Source organism: Macrobrachium nipponense, chromosome 11 (genome assembly GCF_015104395.2).
Source record: "Macrobrachium nipponense isolate FS-2020 chromosome 11, ASM1510439v2, whole genome shotgun sequence".
Lineage (NCBI taxonomy): Eukaryota > Metazoa > Arthropoda > Malacostraca > Decapoda > Palaemonidae > Macrobrachium > Macrobrachium nipponense.
The window spans coordinates 18822843-18835342 of NC_061087.1; the positions used below are offsets into that span (position 1 = coordinate 18822843).

General features: G+C 34.3%; 1 long non-coding RNA gene across 3 annotated transcripts in view; it reads left to right on the forward strand.

Annotated features, from left to right (window-relative positions):
* LOC135215377 (uncharacterized) overlaps positions 1 to 12500 on the forward strand; it is a 424575-nt gene that overhangs the window by 258123 nt on the left and 153952 nt on the right. For 2 of the 3 annotated variants that reach the window (XR_010314723.1, XR_010314804.1), the window contains exon 4: positions 5888 to 6056. This is a non-coding gene — a long non-coding RNA (uncharacterized LOC135215377). The remainder of the gene's footprint in view (positions 1 to 5887; positions 6057 to 12500) is intronic. The other variant, XR_010314852.1, reaches the window with a different exon arrangement.

Genomic DNA, 12500 nt, shown 5'->3' on the forward strand with positions numbered 1-12500 from the left:
CGTTCAGCTCTTCAAAACAAGTTGAGAACAATTAAGATTTCCTCTAATGAAGTATTAGTTCCGTTAGCTTTGATGACTTAAAGGAGCTTAATTACTGTGGGTATATTAGCTCTCGAGAAGATTATAACGTTACTATAGCAACTCGGATAAACAGTATCATGGTTATATATCAACTCCCAGCTATATGATACGTAGTGTGGTACTAAGGTAAATCACAATGAACCTATGATATTATAGTGAAATTATATTGACGATGAAGAAAGTGTCGTTACTATGGTAACGCCGCTGAAAATACTTTGGTACAATTGTTACAATTGCTATGGTGATTTCTCTATACGTAAATACTGAAACTTGCGACAACAAGTGCAAGATGAATAAATAAAAGTTGTGTACAATAACAGAATATCATTTATGGTATTTTGGTAATATTATGCAGTGTTTAGTTTTTCTCTTATTGCTGGTACGGATCGTATGGCTATGTGGTAGAGCACTCGAACCACATTTGCAGGGTCGGTATTTCGATCCCGGCTATTACAGACCAGTGGTCTGAACTATGAATGGGCTATTCAGTATTTTGAGAATAACTTTGACTATGATGGTAGCTCGCGACATCAATTAATACCATTATTAGGGAAAAACTCTCTATCACGAGAGTATATATAATGTTCTAAAGGGTCCACAATAATACAAAGTGTAAAAAGTCCGTGTATAATTGCAGCCAGAAGGATTGATAGGGGAGAGGGTATCACCTAGTTGTTGTTAACTACACTCTTTCTTCATCACCTGGCCCATTAACGTGCTAACGATCTACAACGACTCTTGTTTTTTAAATTTACCTCTGTACTTGTTGTAACTTATTGTTCATTTGGACTGAAGATGAACCCAGGAAAGGGTTCGAAAGCTTTCTGTAAAGTCTTCAAAATTATACACGAACTTTTTACACTTTGTATTATTGTGGACCCTTTAGAACAATACCATTATTGTTATTAATGCAATTTTGATAGCAATCTAAAAGCTGGGCTATTATGGTTTAAATGAATATTTGAAGCTCATTTTTTGTGATACACTTCTCATTTTTTTTCTTTTATTGCCTCTCTTTTTTTATTTTTATGACCAATCCTCTCAACCAATTTTGTTCTTAATTGCGATCAAAACACTTGATTTTCAGTATACTTGCATAAAGATATACATATCTCATATGAGCATAGTCTGCTTTTATTTTCAGCGAATAGCTAAAATTGCGTCTGTATTATAAAGATGTAGGTAGCCGCGCGGGTATGTAATATAAGTGTTTCCTGATCGTCACAAATTGAACTGATAATGTCTAGACGTACCTTCCCGAAGCTCGGACCAAGGTACCTTTTTGCCGAATACTTGCTAAGGATGATGTGGTGAGAGAGATTAGGCACGGTGTATATTACCCGTAGACTATTGTTGTAAAACGAAAAATGATATACCGGATGCGTTTGCGTGTAAAATATAAATACATATGTAAATATATATATATATATATATATATATATATATATATATATATATAAATATATATCTAATGTGATATATATATTATACTTATCACATACACAATTGTTCTGTTTCCAAATGGTACAATTACGAGAAGGACCTCATTAATACTGGATGGTAACTCCGCTAGTTACCATCCAGTTCCAATGAGGTCCTTCTAGTATATATATATATATATATATATATATATATATATATATATATATATATATATATATATGTGTGTGTGTGTGTGTGGTGTGTGTGTGTGTGTGTGTGTGTGTGTGTGTATACACTAGACGCTTAATATAAACACTCAGACGATTAATATTAAGTTTTCTAAAAGGAACAACAAATTGTTGATAGGCAAACAAGCAATTTCTATATATATATATATATATATATATATATATATATATATATATATATATAATATATGTGTGTGTGTGTGTGTAATATATATATGTATATATATATATATATAACTATTATATATGTGTGTGTGTGTGTGATATATATATGTATATATATATATATATATATTATATATATAGATATATATATATATATAATCGTCTGGATATAGAAATATAGAAAAGGATACTCTAATAGCGTACAAAATACTACAGCAATACACGAAACAGTCCTAATATGATTTCAAAATCATAAGTATTGTGATAAAAGTGATATCAACATAGGCAACATTACCCCAATCACCAAAGGAAAGCAATAACAGCAACAGAAACAGGTAATTATAACAGCGCAGTGGCATGTATCAGTATTACGACCAGACTTCAGAATGCAACGTTTTTAGTAACATTCTCCTCCCAAATAATTGTGTGATCTCCTCTTTCAAGTTTTGGACCGAGTGAGCTGGCAGCATAGCCTGACAATATCATACATTAGCTGCAAGGAAGGAAGGAAGTCTGCAGTCTAATAAAATAAAACAAGATGCTACAAAACCGATAAAAACGAGAATTAACTATAAACTCGAACACCCATCCTGCTAGATTGAGGCAACACACTCGTCCTTTCATTTCCCCCTAGCTGGATCTCTCTGTATATATTTATCCATATCTTTTTATCCGAGTGAGAGAGAAAAAACTCAATGCAATCACTGATTTACGACAGAGAGAAATGGAGGTATCGATTCGGTATAAATTGAATGTAATACATGTTTTCATTTTCCAATACGGCGCCCGTGGAGGGATCCCTTAATCAAGGAAGAATTATGGGGGCAGTAATAGAGACAGGGACCTCCTAACACCTGGCGGTGTTTGGTACTTTTTTTATTTCATTATTGTTCGGCAATCACGTCCCTGGAACTGAGGGAAATGAAAAGTATGGACAGAGAGAGAGAGAGAGAGAGAGAGAGAGAGAGAGAGATAGAGAGAGAGAGAGAGAAGAGGAGGAGGAACAGTAACAACTGCAGCGCGATGTCTGTCCAGGCTTGAAAGGGTAACGATTTTAGAAAGGGGAAATTAAAGATAAAGTGATATTGTTTATTGCTCTTTGTATTATGTACATTAATTCAAACTCGGAAACACGCACATCATATATGATTATATATATATATATATATACTATACCTATATATATAAATAATATTATATATCTATATATATGATACTAATTATATAATCTATTATACTACCATACCATATACTATATATAATACCTAATAATAGTATAGTACTAATTTATATATTATTATAGTATATATATACTATACAATATATATACATATATATATATCTATATAATATATAATTATATATATATATATAGATATAATTTATAATTATAATATAAATATATATATATTATATAGATATATATAATATATATATATATACATATATATATATATATATATATATACATGTTCACATACATACACACACAACCAAGGCGCAGACAGATGAAGACCAAGGGATGCAAACAAATCAGAAGTTGACTTGAGGAAACAGGCCAATATCTATAGGTTTCTTTATTGCGACGTTTCGTAATAACACATTTATTACATAGGGGAATCTGTCAGTTAAATAAATATAAACAAATATAAAACAATCTTAAATTTACTAAAATCCATGAGTAAAAAGAGTAAAATTGACTAAAATTTACACAATTAAAATTTTTTTACAATTAAAAAATATATATATATAATATATATATTATATATGTGTGTATATATGTAGGTATGTATGTATACGTGTTTGTGGGTTTGAGTAAATACAATAGAGGAATAAATAATATCACTTTATCTTTAACTTCTTCTTTTCAAGAATCGTTATCCTTTCAAGCCCTGACAGTCAAATATATATATACATATATATGTGTGTGTGCGTGTGTGTGTGTGTGTGAGAGAGAGAGAGAGAGAGTCCTTGGATGATTTTTATAAATATTTTAGAAGTATGTGAATCAGATGATAATAACATGTGCGACGAAACGAGTCACAGAACAGGTAAAGCAAATAATGCAATATGATTCCTACAGAATATCATGAAGAGACCAGCATTGTCTACTTGAAGCCACGTTATGGATGAGGGATAAGAATTGCTGTGCCAACTCGCCTCCATCGAAGTGAAGTGTGGATGAAAGAAAAGGTGTTTATATACAGTTGTTGTTTATGTTAAGTGGTAGAAAGTTTAGCGTAGGTGAAATTATGTATATGCGGCTTTTGAAATGGTTTGGTGTCATGGAAAGAAGAGTGGACGATAGTTTGGAGAAGAGAGTTTACTTTGGGAGTGATTAAGTTGTAGGAAGACCTAGAAAACGTTGATTCATGGCGCGAAAAATCTTTTGGATAGGAAAGGCCATCGTATCCGGGAAACGAAAGAGCATATACAAGATAAAAGTGAATGGTGCAATGTGAGGACGGGAGTTCGACGTGATGCTGAGGAACCTTGTGTGTAAGTGTTTAAAGGTGCTGAGATGATGGAAAGTTTCTCCTGATGGGTTTCACCCACGATCCGGTAGTTAGTAGTTCAAGTGTGACTGCGACATCGATTTCTTCTTGCCATCTTTTATAATTTATACACACACATGTATATATATATATATATAAGATATATATATACATATAGTATATATATATATATATATATATATATATATATATATATATATATATATATAGAGAGAGAGAGAGAGAGAGAGAAGAGAGAGAGAGAGAGAGAGAGAGAGAGAGGTATATCACGACCTTGACAAATCCAGGTTCAGAGTGTATGCTCTGATATTGCCTCGGTTTACAGTCACCTTCGAACCATGGTATATATATATATTTTTTCTTTTTACCGTTTGCTAAGAGGCAGTTAAAAAGCTCCTAGCTGCCATATTTCATCTCCAAACCGACGGCAATTTGCCATCATCCGCGGAGAGACAGATCAGGAGATAAATCAGCCAATAACGTACTCCTACGAAAACCTATGCTGAAGTTGATTTACTGTATGAATAGCCTAGTTAATATTTCGCTAAGGATCGCTCGCCATGATATGTAAAGAAGAATGTCTCGTTCGAATGCACCTTTAGCATATTTACCAGTTGTAAACAAACGCAGCAAGCTCATTCTGTCGAAGATCACTTGCCACGTAATAAGGTCAGGTTAATTTTATCTGGTCTTCCTGCCTGGGCATGAAGTTCCCTGGTGAAAAAGCGATGCAATGGCAGTTACGAAGTCAAGGTCGTGGTCGACCGAGAGGAATCGGATGCGCTCCCGGTAACAAGGCAGTCGCACGATGATGATCTACAAGTCGGACAGGTTGTGTGATCTTCACAGTTTTTCGCTCGCCTCCTCCATATTTGAGTCATTTTGTTGGGTTCTGCGATGGGTCTACCCTCGCCCCGATGTCGCTTTCTCTGTTTGCCGAATTGCAAGTCCCCGGAAAACGAAGTAGAACGCCCTCGTCTTCTTCGCCTTCCTCGGCCCCCTTGATCGGATTTAAGCTGAAACATTAGTTCTCGAGTCTAAAACTTGAGGAAAGTATGGGGCTTGGCGTATCTTACAGGTGGAAGTTACGACGGTGGAATAAAAACGGGCTAACGAACTCAGGGTCATAAGTTCGCGTGTTCTATACCTCCACCTCGTATTGATGAGCCATAAGGGCGCTGCCTCACATCGCCCTCAGCCGTGAGAAGCAGCAGCGTTTTTCATGAGGGCCGCAGTTCTGTTAAACTTGAACAAAGGTCGTGGTGAAAACTGATTGATAACTTTCTTCTTGCTGTATCCCTTCATTTATTTATACATAGGTATTTTGTTGGTGGTTTGGTTAAGCTACTCCTGACAGGAGAGAGAATAATTATTGTTTAAATTGTTTATTTATGTATTTATTCATCCAACAAAATATTTAATGAAATGAATTTGTAATTTATACTTTTTCGTCAGATAGCAAGCAAGCAAGAGGCATCCCGTTAGTGACATCCATAACATGTCCATAGCTTTGCTGTTGCCGACAAGAATGAAAGGACAAGACGAAAAGGAAGAAGAGGAGATGCAAGAGGAAACGGTGGAGATGGAGGAGGGAGGAAAAAGGAGGCCATCCTCCTTCATTCAGGTAAGAAGAGGTGAGGTAAATAGAGGTGAAAAAAAAAGGTAAGAAAAAAATGGAAGTGATGCCGAGGGCTGGTCTATCACCTGCCTGAGCCAGGGTGCGTGTGCGTAACTAATAAAATTAGTTTATGTAGGATTTTTTTTTTTTTAACGGCGAATAAATATTTAGATGATTACGCTCGATCACAATTCAGCAGATTTACTTCTTTTCTTTTTCCTCGCATTCTCTTTTGTGATAGATGTTAGATCACATTTTATATACTTATTTTTAAAACGATGAATAAATGTCAACAAAAACAACGACCTGGACCATTTAGCAAGTATTTATTGGAAAAACCAGCGCAAAAAAAAAAAAAAAAAAGCAGAGATAAAGAACGGTATTTGTATCCTCGCAGGCCAAGAAGAAATAGCGTCATCTGATTTTTCGCTAATAAAGCATGTTACATTATATTATATATATATATACAGATATATATATATATATATATATATACTATATATATATATATATATATATATATATTTATTATACTATATATGTATATCTATACATACATAAGTTAATAGTTAAAAAACTAAAATCTCTCTCCCTCTCTCTCTCTCAAGTATCATCGTTTAAACGGCGCCCTCTTCGCTCTCCCTCTTCGTTACCTTCCAGAAGCCCGGTCACTGTTTACCGAGCAACAGCACTCCTTCATCCCGGCGTTAACCTACGGGTAAACAGGCCGTCCCATATCACCCACCTCGTGCTAGCATTCCCCCTCCTCCTCCTCCTCCTCCTCCTCCTCTTCAGCCCCAGTTGTTAAGGAAGGAGTGGAGAGTCCTTCGGCAGGAGCATCTGGGCTCCTTCAGAGGGCGTCACTCAAAGCCCTGAAGGATCCCCTACCGCTATCCTTCGATGACGTTTCTAGGAGAGGGGCAGATGCCTTGCGTCATTCTGAAAAAAAAATGATACTTGAAATGAAATAAAAAAAAAAAAAAAAGACATGGGATCCGTAAAAAAAAAAGAAAGTTACTTGAGAGGGATACTTTTGTGACCCTAATTCAAGCAACTTAGGGGAAACATCCTTTCATCTCGATGGTTTCTTCAGATACCTGATGGTATTGTTGATGGTAGCAGCGCTAGGTACTTCTTCTGAGTGCTCTTGTACACGAAGGTCAGAGAGTCGGAATGGGTTTAAGGAAGAGACCCTTTCGGTCCAGTTCACTCACAAGCTCTCGCTTAAATGTTCTGCCTCAAGGCGTTTGTGGCTGTCCATGGCTTCTCGTCTTTGTTTAGGTTTTACATAAAGTACATAAAACGTTTTCGGAAATTTTGAGATTTTTATTCATGTTATAATTTGTTGGACACAATGAAGCATGATCTCGAACTCCTGAGCCAAATTGACAAATGAAAACAGCTAGGTTGTAAAAATTATCCTCTTCAGGATTTTATCGTGAGGAATATTGAAATATTTTGTAATCTGATCATCCAATCCCAAATTCGCATTTTTTCCCTTTTATATGTTCTAATGGTAGACTTACAAGAACTAGAGATATTCCATTTATTGGATTTATTTTATGATAACGCCGGCAAGACACATCACGTTTATTGGACTTCTGTTAACACGTTTATATTAATAGTATGTATGCCAACACCATCATAGCTGACAAGGAGAGGCAGATATGTTCCTAGAACGATATTTTTGAAAGCTGGGAAAAATTATGGCAGAAGTATACTCCATTGAAAAATTAACTTCAGTTTAGAACTACATAAGGCAACAAAAAATCAACTCGTCTGAGATGAATAACCTTGATAAGAGAAGCCGTAAGGAATAAGGGCTAGGAGAAGACTTCAACATTTCACCCTGAAAAACTACCAAGAAAAAAAAAAAAGTCTCTTGGAAGAAAAGTTACAATTTAAATCATATCAGAGAATCTCTGTACCGTTCCATCAGATGTTTGATCTTCTCTGCAGGGGGTAGAAACCCTTTTTTGTTACTTCACCTTTTACGCTTCCTCCTTCCTTAGTCGGCTCTCTCTCTCTCTCTCTCTCTCTCTCTCTCTCTCTCTCTCATTATACCGTCAGGTATAATCTTTTACAATTTTTCTCTCTCTCTCTTTTTTTACAACATTATACCGTCAAATGTAATCTTTTGCACTCTCTCTCTCTCTCTCTCTCTCACTCTCTCTCATGTGCACGAAAGTCCCGCAGAAGGACGTTTTATATCTATCTCTTTGAGTTACTCTTCTTATATACTCCGAAAACCCCTTTGGCCAATGTTCACCATTTCTTTTTCTCCTGCTCCCGGACATACCCTCTAATCTGGGTTTCTAGCTCTATCTTATCTACTTTTCCAGCATCATCCTCCGATTTATTTCGTTTGCTTATTTCCCCCCGATCGCGTTTCCTCCCTTTCCTTGTCACTACTTCTTAACTCTTTCCCTACCTCCTTGTCATCCTGTCCTTACTCCCGATCTCCTCTTCCTTATGGCCCTCATTCCCCGCACCTTCCCCCCCTTCACCCCCTTTACCCCTCTCTCTTTTCCTCTCCTCAGTCATAATTATCATCTTCAGCCCACACACACTTTGATCCTCTCCTGTAATTAATAACATGAGGCAAGTTTGTGTAATTTCCAAGGACTTGAAAGGGAGGAAAAAGGGTACTTCAATGGCTGACTTTGGATCATATAACAGCCCTGATGCGAGGATTATTCCTTCACGTAGAGCTTCTGATCGTGCGTTTGTTTGAGCGCGTTTATTTATGTACGTCTGTACATGTGTGTGTGTGTGTGTGTGTATATATATATATATATATATATATATATATATATTATATATATATATATATATATATATATATATATATATATATATATATATATATATATATATTCTGTATTCTCCCATTTAGAATTTTTTATTGTTTGATGCTTTGGTTTTTAATTAAATTTTTCATCGACATTAATAGTCTTAATATTATGCTGCTACGGCTTTTTTTTATGTGAATAGCATAGGTTTCCGGGGAGATTTTCGGTCAGTAAGAAGATATCCAGCATTATTAGAACTTGGCAGAAAAAAAGTCCGTATATAATATGATAAAAGGATTTTTAAAATTGTTACTTAAAAAAACGTTTACATTTTCCCCCGTGATTTTCAACAACTTTCGTTGACTCTTTATGCAATAACAAACATTCACCACACCCATTCAATATGTTTAGGATAACAATATGAAACTTTTTTTTATTTCCTATCACTTATGGATATTTCATCACATAGCAAAGTTAAGTTGCTAATGGGTCTTTTGATTGTTTAATAACAATATTGATGATAAGGAAACAAAACCAATTCGATATTTTAACATCCGCTATAAACCGATTTACGAATGGAAGCGGTTTCATTATAGTATTAAAGAAGCGATTTCATTATAGTATTAAAGAATGTTCTGGAACAGCGAAGGAAGGGGCGGACTAAATCTTTTCTACCCATTGGAATGTCATCCAATTTCCATTAGAATTTCTTCAGGGTCCTGCGCCCTGTCGGCGGAATATCATTTAATTAGAATATATACCCACTGCATCGCTATCTGAGGAAGCCTCAGTTACAGTTTCATGTATTTCCCAATATTCTGAATTAGGTTGAGAATTTTCTTCTAGTTCCATTCAGGGCCTCAGTCTGCCTCCGTGAGAATTAATCGGGGTTGTTACTATTTTTTTTCTTTTAATTCTTGCTAGTATATTTGAGTGGCAGCTAGAATTTCTTCATCAATCTCATTAGAATATTATTCGCTTCTTTAGAATATCTCATTGCACATCGTAAAGTTCTCGTTATATTTTTTTACGTTCTTCATTGTCATTAGAATTGCCTTAATCTTTTGTTACTCTCGCTGTTTTCCTAACTCTTTTTTTTAATAATACCCCTTATCCCTTCATTATTTCTTCGTTTCCTCATTTTATTGGATTCTAATAATTTCGTATTCAAACGGTTCCTTTTTATCTTTCCTTAGAATTTCGCAAGTTTCTCGTTGCTTGGCTTTCAGATTCTGAATGTTTTTATCAGAAACTCCGGAGAATACCATTAGAACTCAGTCTGGTTCCCATATGATTTCTTTCAGGTCTATATCAGATTTCTCTCACGTATGCCTTAGGTAGCAGGTTTTTATTGGTCTTCCATTAGGTTTTAATCAGGTTTACACCAGAATTTCATCAGGTTCCCATCAGATTTTCATGAAGTTCTCATCAGGTTTCCATCAGATTTTCATCAGGTTCCAATCAGATTTTCATCAGGTTCCCATCAGATTTTCATCAGGATTCCATCAGGTACCCATCAGATTTTCATCAGGATTTCATCAGGTTTCCATCAGATTTTCATCAGGTTCCCATCAGATTTTCATCAGGTTCCCATCATACTTTCATCAGGTTCTCATCAGATTTTAATCAGGTTCCCATCAGATTTTCTTCAGGTTTCCATCAGATTTCCGTAATTTTTTCGTCCATTTCTGCCAATCTTCCAACAGATTTCTGTTTGTTTTCTAATAGGGGTCCATTAGGTTCCCAGAGGCATTTCATGGAGTCCTTATTTTCATTCATATTCATTATCTATTTTGCATCAGGAAATTTCATTATTTGGCATCAGGAATTTTCACTATTTTGCATCAGGAAATTTCACTAATTTTCTATTAGAATTTGTAAGTTAAACAGAATGAGTTCCGGGTATTAAATGTCATCACTGTTTTTTCCCCACCTGAGATGCAAATATTATGCGTTAAGTTTCTTAATTAAGTTCATAGCTATCGGAATTTTTCCAAGTTTGTGAATAAACAATGCACATTTTTATGTCAAGACCTCGACAGGCTGCTTATTTAAAAATACGAGTGGAGTTACTAAGTGTGTCAAGTCTGTTGGGATTTTAATAAGTTCTTACAAAAAAATAATGGAAAATTCCTTTCGGATATTTGTCGAATTCATGCTGAAGAGAATTGTCAGGTTCCTTTTGTGGTTTCGTCAGCTTCCTTTTAAAGTAAAGTGAGATCGTACCCAGGGTTACGATGTGTTAGTTTTAAAAATTATCAACTTCTTGCCTGCTTTTGTTAGATTCTTTCTTGAAAGCAACCGACGTTATTTTGATTACTTCAGGTTTGTTTGAGTAAGGAAACTCAGCACTCACAATCTTATGTGATCTCCTACTGAGAAAAAAATTAGAATTCCTATTGAGGTTCATAAAAATGATAGGGCAAAAAAAAAAAAATAAAGATAGATCATTATGATTTCCTAATCTCATTCTAGAGAATTATTTTAAGTTCGTCAGTTTAAATGTAAACGCTCCAATGTGTCAATTAAAATATCATCATCGACTAGTGTTCTATTGTTTAGAGTTTGGTTCTATATTTTAAAGTTATACCCAGTCCTTTATGATTATTTATGACATCAGAGTCATTGTTTTATGACCCTCATACTTGTTTGACATTAATAATAATAATAATAATAATAAAATACCATCAAGAAAACAGGAAAAATATTTGCTAGAAGTAGCAGAAGTGATCAACAATAAATGTGTACATGATAAGAGAAAATCAGTAATTAATCTCTTGGTTTCTTTGAGAATGTGTATTTAATTATAGCTGGTGAATTTTCATTAGGGTATGGTTATTGATCCAACAAACTTGCAAATATTAACCCAGGGCTGCACGCATCTGATTTCTAAGACCTAGAAGGGGGATTTCCTGGAAAGGTTCTCTTTTGATAGGGCCCCTGCTTCGATTTTTTTACATTTTCTTTTGGTGGTGGGGGGCGGGGGGGGGATGATGAAGTGGATAGTAAGCTACATTTGCGTTTTCCCCAGAAAGTCTGTTTGTTTTGCCTTGTCTTATTAATTTTGTAGATGTTACTCTCTCTCTCTCTCTCTCTCTCTCTCTCTCTCTCTCTCTCTCCGAATATATCAGCTGAAATATATATATCTATATATATATATATATATATATAGATATATATATATATATATATATATATATATATATATATATATATATATATATATATATATATATATATATATATATATATATATAATATATATATATATATATATATATATTACATACATATATATATATATATATATATATATATAATATATATATATATATATATATATATATTATGCATATGTCTGTATGTACATCGCATTTTCACTTTTATAAGGGAGAATTATTACCTCAAAATTTTTTAGACATTATTACCTTGGCTTCCATATATATATATATATATATATATATATATATATATATATATATATATATATATATATATATATATATATATATAAGATATATATATACATACTATATATATATATATATATGTGTGTGTGTGTGTGTGCGCGCTCGCGCTAGTATGTCCCTTTATATTTCAGGCTGTGCTGCTGCCATTCTCTTTTATTATATTTTTATAATATATAGAAAAGATTTCT